We start from the raw sequence: 11,365 nt of genomic DNA on the forward strand, positions 1-11,365 counted from the left end.
CTTTAATTCTAAAATTCTGGTGCATAGCTACCCAAAGGCTATAATCTTATCATATACTATGAAAACACGTATGCAATAGTGTAAAACGAGTAAAAATTACCATAACTAATCATACACTATGGAAACATATTCACACGAGTGTAGAGTGGGTAAAATAACTATATGAGGTCATACACTGTGAAAACACATACGAACGTACAAACGTGCAAACTAGGGTAAAATCACATAGTATTTTTTGGTGCTTTTAAAAATAACTTTACATATGTTGAAGTATTTAATACTGATATAATGAGCTAATGAAATGGTTTAAGAGAACTGAATTTAACTTTTAAAAGTTGCTTATTTAAAAAAAAAAAAATTAGTTCTGAAAATCATGTTTTTTAAATCAATCATCTGAAATAAATACCTTTTACAACTTATACTATTTACCTTAAGAAATATAAGAAACAATAATTTTATATAAACTTGAAAACTAATATAATTTAAATAAGTGCTTATTTATGAAAAGTAAGTTTTCCGCTCATAGAGTACAATTTACCGGGAGGGGGGAGGAGAATGATTGATGAGCTTCAAAAATTTAATAACAAAAAAATAATTATTTATATACTTAAATTCAAGGGGAGAAAAGAAGAATATATATATAAAAATGAGCTTCTTTTATAAGTCCTAATATGGTACTATTGGTTTGACTTTCATTAGTAGAGGGATAAACTTATTGACGGTGATATTTAACATGTCATTTCTCATAAAATTAAGACTTGGAATCCTACTTACAAAGAATTAGTGACACTTCACACATATGAGTTACTTATACAATTTAATCTATTTTAACTTGAACTGCGTACGTGAAAAAGTTTACTGATTATTGATTATGCTTGTGCATGCTATTAACTGCATCTTTGAGTGCCTATATATATTGTCATTTACGATATTTACCTTTGATATACTTACCTTCATCGTTTGTGACAAAAAGGGGAGAGATGATGCCATTTTCTTTGGCATTTCGTGAAAGTTTGTGGTAAGGCGAAGATGATAGTATTTCATGACATTTCATACTATAATGCTACCTAGCTTCTTTGAGTTTTGTTGTTTTGTGATATTAATGTTACAGTTGGTATTTTGATTAATATTAGTATTGCTGCTCAATTTAGCTATTATATTTATGAAAGTGTGTTTCAATCGTTATATTTTATGTTTTACATGCTTTTACACTAAATATTTGAGTCGTTGATTTCAAGAAACATGTGTAATAAGGAACACAAGTGACAGACATACAGTTTGAGTTTGGATAGATTAGTTTTGTTTTTATTTTCTTGACTTGTATTGTATAGTTTTGTCACAGAATATCAAAATGGGGAATTTGTTAGATATTAATTGTATTGACTATTCTTTAGACAAAATGGTTACTACAAAGAGTAGTAAAAATTAGAGAGTCTGTTGGGATGTTATATAGATGAATTAAGAGTCTTCGGATTTGAGTATGGAACATGGAGAAAGGGTTATCGGAATTACACTAGCATATCTTTAATCTAATGCTTGAGCATCCAAAATAGAATCATCATCCCTCGCCTATTGCCTGACTATCACTCGAGCGACATACATGTCGCTTACCTCACGCTAGCTTGTGTTCAAGTGACTGTGTTTCCCGAGAAACCCTAATTCGCGTTTTTTAAGAGTTTTATCTAGCCCATGCGACCCAAAACCTCAATACTATATATACCCATGCCCTACTTCGTTAAAAAGTGTGGTTGATCTTTATATTCTATCTTCATAGCATTCTTTGTAGAGAAAACAATAATTCTATATCTTGAAATCAACCAATCACAACTTGGGAAAAACATCAACATCACATAATCCAAAACACCTGCTTCCTAAACTTAATCAGGAAGGTAGTTTTTTAATAGCTTCGAAGGTTACTGAAAATTGAGGGTGTTTGCACCAGAAGCACAGGAAGAGTATCGGAATAAGGACTTCTTGGTGATCCACAAAAGATAGACAATTCTAGAAAATCAGGAGCAGGTGTGAGTGAAGCACGTTCTAGCGGGTCTTGGAGATTACAAGAATTTTATCAAGGAGTTTAGTGGGTTTTCTAGGTTGGATCATATTGTAAGTTCTTATTGTCTATCATGGAAGTCACTGGCTTTATCTCGAAGTTTTTAATCCTATGAAAAATTTTCTCCATTAACAAATCATGTAATATTAATTATTTACTGCTTTATTGACTATTGTGGTAATTCAGCATAGAATAAAATTGACTTGATTGAATAAATATCTAGAATAATTAAAAAGTAAATTGTCACTTTTAATTAGTAATCTTAATTCCGCGGTATTCACCTATTCATCTCCTCTAGGTGATTTTAGATTTGAACTAGTAACTTTCAATATTAATTCAATGTCTCAAATAGAAGAACACGAATTTACTTTAATCTTTCAAAACTAAAAAGTCAATTCCACTCAAAATTATGCCAAAAAGCAACTATTTTTCAACAAAGTGTGCAGATAAAATCCATAAATTGTGGAGCTTCGAGAACGTAAGGTTAAAGAACCAAATCGAACCTTGTAAAGAAATATTGTGTTCATTATGCATCAACTTCATAAAATTAAAGAAAAAGGCAACAAGATCATCATATGCAAAACCGTTTTTAACACCTACCTTAATTATGGGCATTTGTCTAGAGACGGATAATGTGGATGGTTGATCTCGTGGCTTGACTCAAGGTTAATTAATTGATATTAATTAATTAAATAAAAATTTAGAAGTTCCAATAATTAGTTTTAATTTAAGAATTCAATATTCTATAATTACTAGACATTAATTGTTTTTGATACAATTATAAGCTTGAAAGAAACGTAAGAATTTGTCTTATTATCTTGTTTCAAATTCTATTTTGGAGATTTTTATAACTTTCTTATGGTTTAGCTATTGTAGCAGCAAGAATGCCTCATTGATTTGGTCGCTACCGGACATGAGGGACGGCTCAACCTGTGGCCACAATTCATTTCAATTTTTTTTGTCCCAATTTTATATTTATCCTTTGTCTGTTTTTCCACCCCCGTTTTAAACACTTCAATCCAAACAAATCATTCTTCTGCAATTTTCAATCTCTATTATTTATTCTTCAATTGATAAATCTTTCTTCTCCAATTTCCAATTTCCAATCTCCTATCTCTATCATCTATTTTTCAATCAGGTATGAAATTTTAAAGTTAATCAAGTGAATTGTATTACATGGATTTTAATTTTTCATGTTCGATTTTAATTGGATTGTAAATCATAGGCATTTTTTGGAATCTGTCCAACAATTTTCCCTTTAATTTTCTATTCCTCTAATCTCTTCACTTTCTCTACAAACTCTTGGGGTCTCTGAAATCGACAGTGCTCGGCTCATAAAGATAAATTAATACGACATAGTATTACCGACGCTACTGATTTTGAACCTTTTAAATTTGTAATAATATTTTTGGTGGTAACCTTATTTTTTATTGCAAACTGATGTACTCATTTTCAATAACAATGGGACAAAACTTTGTGCTTTGAATCATCCAATTTGTGAACCTCTTCATCTAGTTTTCTTGATAATTAATTTTACATGATATATGGACTTCAAATTGTGACCATGTAATTTCAGGAAATTGTGTTTTTCTAGAGAAATGAATTTTCATTAAAAGTGTGGACTCCATTCTTACTTCCAAGTAAGCAATAATTTTCCCTAACTTGGTGATTTTGGAATTATTTATGGAATTGATTCTTATCTATCGTGATGTTTTATGTTTTATTCTGATGAAAATAGAAATACGGTATCTACTTTAATTTAATAATTAATTATAGACATAGGAATATTGGAATTGTGTATTTATGATACGATTGTTAATTGGAATAGATTATCAAAATTCTTGTTGAAATATAAATATTCATTTATTTATTAAATTTAATTTTATAATAATCATGGAGATATATTTTAAACGAAAATATGTGTTTTCAAGTGCAGAGCAAAATATTTGCAAAACAAGTATTCAAGATCAAATAGATGTTCAAAAGGAATCAAATACAAGAATAAAAGATATGTTCAGGATAAAAAAGATTTAGCACAATTTTCTCGAATCCTGGATTAAAAACTCTTATTACAAATTATAATGTTAATGTTCGAGATAAAATTCTGATGTGAACCCACGTAACAATTGAAGTTATGAAATTCACTCGAGATTGAATCACCAAAAAAAAAAAAAAAAAAAAAAAAAAAAAAAAAAAATTTTAATTTTGTTTAAAAAAAATTAAACCAAACACGTTGATCCAAGTCTCTTAGGCCTTCGACCCCAACATGAAACTTGTCACATTTTGAGTCTCAAACATGGTTTCATCAATAGTTGCCTTGACGAGCAATCTCATCGCCTCTTTTACTCACTTCGTCCTTGCTCGAGTCATCGGACCACCCTCGACTATCAATGGATCTTTCTTCGGGCTTGACATTGGACTTGACCTTCACGCTTGCGGCTCCTAGTTCACATCATCCCCTCCCTCTTTGAAATGATTCGATCTCGAATCTGTACCTGCATCAAAGAGAGAAAGATCAGACGCAATAAAAGTAGCCGAAACATTATATTCACCAAGAAGATCCAATTTGTAGGCATTGTCATTAATCCTTTCAAGGACTTGAAATGGACCATCTCCCCTTTGTTGCAAATTAGCCATTTTACAAGTGATGCATCTACTACAAACCTCAATCAACATCAATTTTCATCTTTGGCCAATAAAAATGTTTACCAATCATCTCTAAGATCTTCTTACCCCCAAAATATCTCATTAAACCCCCGCTATGTACTTCCTTCACTAACAACTCTTTCATTGAACAATTAGGAGCACAATTTATTTTTCCAAAATAGAAAACCATCATCCCAAAAGAACCTATCCACAGGCCCTTTATCACATGATTCGTATATATTAGAAAAATCCAGGTCATTAGCATACATGTTCTAAATATATTCAAATCCAAACAATTTTGCACGTAAAGAAGTTAAAGCACATACATTCTTTCTTTATAATGCATTAGCTACCATATTTTCTTGAACTTGTTATACTGAATGACGTATGAAAATGTCTCGATGAACTCCATCTATCTTGCATTCTTCAAGGACTCATGATCTGTGTAAATTACAAACTCCTTTGGTCATAGATAGTGCTGCCATGTTTTCAAAACTCGAACAAGTGCATACAACTCTTTGTCATATGTAGGATAACTGAGAATGGCCCCACTTAGCTTTTCACTGAAGTAAGTTATTGATTTTCTTTCCTGCATTAAAATAGTTTCAATACTTACCCCTGAAGCATTACATTCAATCTCAAAAGTTTTGTCAAAATTAAGAAGTGCTAAAACCGATGCCTTTTACAACCTACTTTTAATAGTATTAAATGCAAGTTCTTGTTCGATGCCCCATTTAAATCCTACATTTTTTTTTTTTTGACAACTTCCATAAGTGGTTTGACAATTGTGTTAAAGTCCTTAACAAAACACCAATAGAAACTAGCCAAACCATGAAAACTTCTTACCTCAATTATACTTTTGGGTATTGGCCATTCCTTAATAGCTTTGATATTCTCCTCATCTACTTCTATTCCTTTTGCACTAACCACACACACAAGGAAAACAATTTTCCATGCAAAATGTATACTTTTTACGTTGGGGTAAAGTTGTTCTTGTCTTAATACCGAAAGAACACATCTTAAATGCCCCGTGTACTCATTTAAGCCTTTACTATAAATCAAGATATCATCGAAGTAGACCACTACAAATTTGCTATGAATACACGTAAAACATGATTCATCAATTGCATAAATGTACTAGGTGTATTAGTAAGTCTAACTGACATAACTAACCATTCATATAGCCTATATTTAGTTTTAAAAGCAATTTTCCACTCATCTCTTTTTCTCAACATAATTTGATGATAACTACTTTTAAGATCAATTTTACTAAATATACATGTTCCATGCAATTCATCCAACATATCATCTATCCTAGGAATAGGATGATGATACTTTATCGTTATGCTGTTGATAGCCCTACAATTTACACATATTCTCCAGGTTCCATCTTCCTTTGACACAAGTAGTATCGGTACGGCACATAGACTCGTACTCTCCCTTACATACCCTCTGCTCATCAATTCCTCCACTTACCTTTGAAGCTCCTTACTCTCCTCGAAATTACTTCGATAAGCTGACCTGTTTGGAATGTCAGCTCCAAGTACGAAATCGATTTGGTGTTCAATAAAAAAGTAGCCAAACTAGGAGGGATGTGTTAAAGTCTTCAATATTGATGAGTGACTCCTTGTAGACCAACAAGGTTATTGGTTGACTCTCAGCTATGCCCTCTTCAACTCACTCCCTTTTGTAAAGAAATTCACTTTTGACATTTCTTTTCCCTCGAAAGACTCTTTTCTTTTTGTTCTTGTGTCTCTACTCTTTTTTCTTATTACCAGCCACCTCACTATTTTCTCTCGTGCTATCAATTTCTCACAATATTCTCTCTCTCTCTTCCTCATTTTTCATTTTAATTTGATCCTCATACACTTGTACCTTTGTTAATGACGCAATAGTAATAGATTTCCCGTCCTTAATAAAGCTAAACCTATTTTTATAACCATCATGTATCACATTCCTGTCATATTACCAGGGCCTACCCAACAAAATGTGCTTGGTATGCATAGGAACTATGTCACAGATCACTTCATCACAGTAGCTACCAATTGAGAAACTCATCAACACACACTTGTTCACCTTAACCTCTCTACATTCATTCAATCATTGTAGTTGGTAACGTTTAAGATGTTTTAGCATGGTTAACTCCAATTTTTCAACAAGTGTAGTGCTAGCCACATTAGTACAACTATCCCCATCAATAATCATGCTACATACCTTGATGATGTAGCATATTATATGAATATGTTTTCCCTTTGCTACTCCAAGTCATCCGCCTTGATTTTAGCACTAAGAGTCGTAACCAATAGCTCTCCCACTGTACACTCTACCTTTTCCCCATCACTAGCCTCTTCCAATTCCGGCATGTCACCATAGTCCTCTTCACTATCGCTCACCACTTCTCCATTGTCTCGTAAAATTATTACCCTTTTGTTAGAACATTTAGAAGCAATGTGTCTCGATCCTAAACACCTAAAACATTTCATGTCTTGACTCTTAGATAACTGGGATTCCCTTTAGATGTGACCTTGCTAACACTTTTCTCTTTCCCATTCAGTAGTTTAGCTTTGCTCTTCGAAACAGCCTCATTCCCTTGTTATCCCACTTCGATTTCCTAGACGGATTAGAATCCCAAGAACCTGATGGATACCTAGCTATCTCCTTCCTCTTCAATTGCCTCTCCACCTTCATAGCCACTTGTAGCGTGTTTTCAAACTCCACATAATATTGCAACTCCATTACATTAGCTATTTTCCTATTCAAACAATTCAAAAATCGAGCCATAGTGGCCTCCCTATCCTTCTCAACATTCACTCTAATCATCAATATTTTCTTCTCCTTATGATAGTCCTCCACACTTCTAGTCCCTTGGTAGATGCTTTGTAGTTTTTGAAGGTTCTGTACCCCTTCTTTCACATCTAACTCCTCTATCCCTTACTCTCCCTAAGTTGACATCCACTATTAGATCCTCATCTATACCACTACCCACATCATAATCACTTCAATTCTCCACCATAGGCTCCAACCTCCCTTGCCTTCTTACATTGGGAACTCGCCTATGTAAATTGGCAAGCACTGTGTCTTGCCCCTCCATCAACCGCTTTTGTCCATCCAACCTATCCTTCACATCTTCAAACAGTCTCTTAAATTATCATATCAACTCTTCTGACATATTGACTTGATTGTTGTTCCTAGATTATGTATTATCATCTCTGTCAGACATCCTAAATCTAAAATAATATATGTCTTACATGTATACGCTCAAGTATTACTCAATTTGACATTTTCCCTCTATTAGTCTCACCACTCTTACCTTTTCTTCACTCAATGCTTTCACCCAAGTGCTTGAAAGAACTAATCTGAACTCATCCAAGTCTTATTCTCGAAGAATTCAACTAAAATGTGAGTGAGATTTATAAATTTAGAAGACTCCAAAAAAAAAAAAAAAAGGACTTTGACACTTTGAATGAGAACTATTATTAATTCAAGAAAGAGGTTCTTGAATTTTGGATTGGACGGGACTCAAAGAATATGAATTTGTATTTGAAGTTTCATATTTTTTTTACTCAGAAATTCGATTATGAAATCAGGGAAAAAAATAAAACCTGATTTGGATGCTAAATGAGCACACAAACTATTTTTGAAGTTTTTTGGGAACTTTTATGGATTAAAGATCCAAAAGACGAAGAATGCGAAGAACACATAGAAAAAGAAAAAAAAAAAGAACTCAACAAAAAAGGGATATAGCCTTGATTTTTGGAGCCTAAACTCTGATATAAACTTACGCAAACCTATGTTGCAATTAAAGTTATAAAAACCCACACGAGGTTGAATCACAATCCAAGAAAATCAAAAAATCAAAGTTTTGAGTTTGACTCAAGAATATTGAATAAAGTAACCAACAATCGTTGACAATCTATTGACCCCTTGATTACAAGACTCGAAAACCTCACCCGGATGATTTGAACACCACAAGAACGTAATTCTTGATAAGTTCGAAATTTGCTCAATGAAGAACTAGGAATTGAAAGTAAAATATGCTCACAAAATTAATCTCTCAATTGATATAAATGAATGTTATTTTACATTGTAAATAATGAGTCATATTTATGGGAAGCTCCTAAAACCTAATTAAAAAGGAATAAAAGTCTAAAAAATTATAAAAATTACCATAAAAATAGAGTTTTACTAGAATTAAAAGCTTTTGCGAAAAATGAAAAAAAATCGCTAAACTATGCATATGCATAGTGTATTGTAGTGTGGTCGCATAGATCATAGTTTATCCCCAAGTTGGCTGTCTAAATATAGGCATGCAACCGCATACTTATGTGAACTTTGCGGTCACATAGTTCACCGTTTTAGGCCCTCCGTCCGCTATTTGAAACAAGTTGATCCACTTCAAATCTTCACCCGAGCCCAACATGAAATGTGTTCTTTCATTCGTCAAGATTGACGTTTCATCCAATGCAGCTTGAACGAGCAATCTCATTACTTCTTTGACCCTCTTTGCTCGCGACCAAGTCATCGGCCCTTTTTTGACAATCAACGGATCTTTGCTCGAACTTGTATTCATTGCCTTTGTTTCTTGGATCACATCAAATTCAAAGAGCATATACACAAAGGGGTCCATATCAGCCTCAAAATCATGTGTGTCCAAAGAAAGATTTTGAAGATTCATCATTAAAATGATTCAATCTTTTTTAAATTAATGACATTCCCGATTAGTTGGAATACAATAGCAAAAAGATGTTGTATTTTGCTTTTATTATTATTTTTCAAATCAAATAGTAAAAAAAAAAAATCAAGGGAATTTTCTTGAATTATTGTAGTTGTTAAGTGATCCAAAAGATAAGATTACGGTCGTTTCTTTGAAGAGTGCTCCCAAAAAAATCTCCAGTTAATGTCACATAGTATTCAAAGGATATTCCAAGTGCTATTGCCTTTGAAACTCGATGTTATTGTGATGGATATCAAATGTCAATTGTTTTGCATTATTTGAACAAGAAGGGATAGTAGCGAAACATTTTACTAGTATTGAACATGTGTCAAGTACAATGTCTCGCTCACTAAGGCTCCTATCGATCACTTATTCTCTAAATTAAACTAGAGTATTTATAGTTTAAGATGGGTTATGATGCTACGAGAGTATAATGGTCTCAAAGCCCTTTATTTCAAAAGAGAACCCATTAGTTTCTACATTCATTATTTTTTTCACCAACTACAACTAGCTCTTGTTGCTGTAACTAATAAGCACGAGGAATTAAAACATTCTTTACTTTATTTACTAAAGTGTGAATGTTTGTTGGAACATTAGTTAAGTGATACGATCTTCCTCTAGAGAAAGAAGATATTTAAAGTTGTTGAATCACTAAACCAATGTGTAATCTCAACTGGACATGGTCTTAATCAAGAAATTACTCTTAAGTTAGACTTTTGTTTCTTAAGATGATTAAATGTGATAGTTTCGTGAAAAATCGAAACTATAGAATACTGCTTAACTTTCGTGATAATCAATCAACTATCCCCCTGTATGGAGTCTTTGAAATTTTCCATGGCAGTGTAGCATTGCTATTCACTCGGCACAATAAATGAAATTCTAAAATGTAAATTTCATTCACAGTATCTATACTTTTATCACAATATCAATCAAGTAACTATACTTTAATTTTGTTTAATCAGGTAACTGCATTTTAATTTAATTTCGATTGAATATAAACACTTTAATTTTATTTCTATCAAGTAACTACACTTTAAGTTTATTTTATTTAAGGTAACTTCATCTAGTTAAATTGACAGAAACCGAGAATGTGATATTTAACGAATGATCGTCATTACACGTGGTCATTAGTTGTTGAAGTAAATAAGTACAATTTAATGAAATAAATGATGATCACCTTTTATTGATTATTATGTAATTAATCTCCACTAGCGCAAATGATTGAATCAAACGGAGTTTTTCAATTGAAATCAAGTTAAACAATTGTATTGACCAAAATTATATACAGTTATCTAGTTAGCACTAAATAAAATGTAATTATAGTGAATAAAATGTCCCCAAAAATCTAAAACTCTACCAAAATTTGTCACATCATTAATGGTACTCTTTATGTTCTAAAGACAACATCAATTTTCATTATGAATATATTGATTACTCCCGAATAGGACCATCCAATGAATTCTAATTTTATTGCTAATTGAAAAAGACAAGAATGTCTATCAACCTTTGACATATGGATACCATATGGAAAGCAGCTGAAATGAGTCAATAATGGTGGGAACAAAGATAACAAGAATGGTGGACCATGCAAGGGAATTAAAATATATTTTTAGGAGATTTTTTATAAAAATAGATGAAATTTGCAATTGAAAAGTTGTAAGTTTAATGAAATATATGATTAAAATTAATAATTGACTTTGATTTTGATAAAAATCTAGAATTTTATCCCTACCACACAAGGACTATATATGTATTTAATTATTAATTTCACTTTATTGGCTGTCAAAAATTTTTGGTAAAATCTTAATTAATCACTTAACTTTAAATTTTTTTTTTCAATCAAATTAATAAACTCCAATTCCCTTATAGTGTTATTAAACTTAAGTTACAATTCTATGTAAAATTAATGTGTTTTACCTTTCTAGATAATCGTGTTGTTTCCCTTTTAGAAG

General features: G+C 31.9%; 1 long non-coding RNA gene across 1 annotated transcript in view; it reads left to right on the plus strand.

Moving 5' to 3' along the window:
* Window positions 1-2,937: 2,937 nt before the first annotated feature.
* Window positions 2,938-11,365, plus strand: part of LOC111402271 — a 16,197-nt gene continuing 7,769 nt past the window's right edge. The window contains exons 1-2 of the long non-coding RNA XR_002704206.1: window positions 2,938-3,191; window positions 3,630-3,693. This is a non-coding gene — a long non-coding RNA (uncharacterized LOC111402271). The remainder of the gene's footprint in view (window positions 3,192-3,629; window positions 3,694-11,365) is intronic.

This window comes from Olea europaea, chromosome 10, assembly GCF_002742605.1.
Source record: "Olea europaea var. sylvestris chromosome 10, O_europaea_v1, whole genome shotgun sequence".
Taxonomy (NCBI): domain Eukaryota; kingdom Viridiplantae; phylum Streptophyta; class Magnoliopsida; order Lamiales; family Oleaceae; genus Olea; species Olea europaea.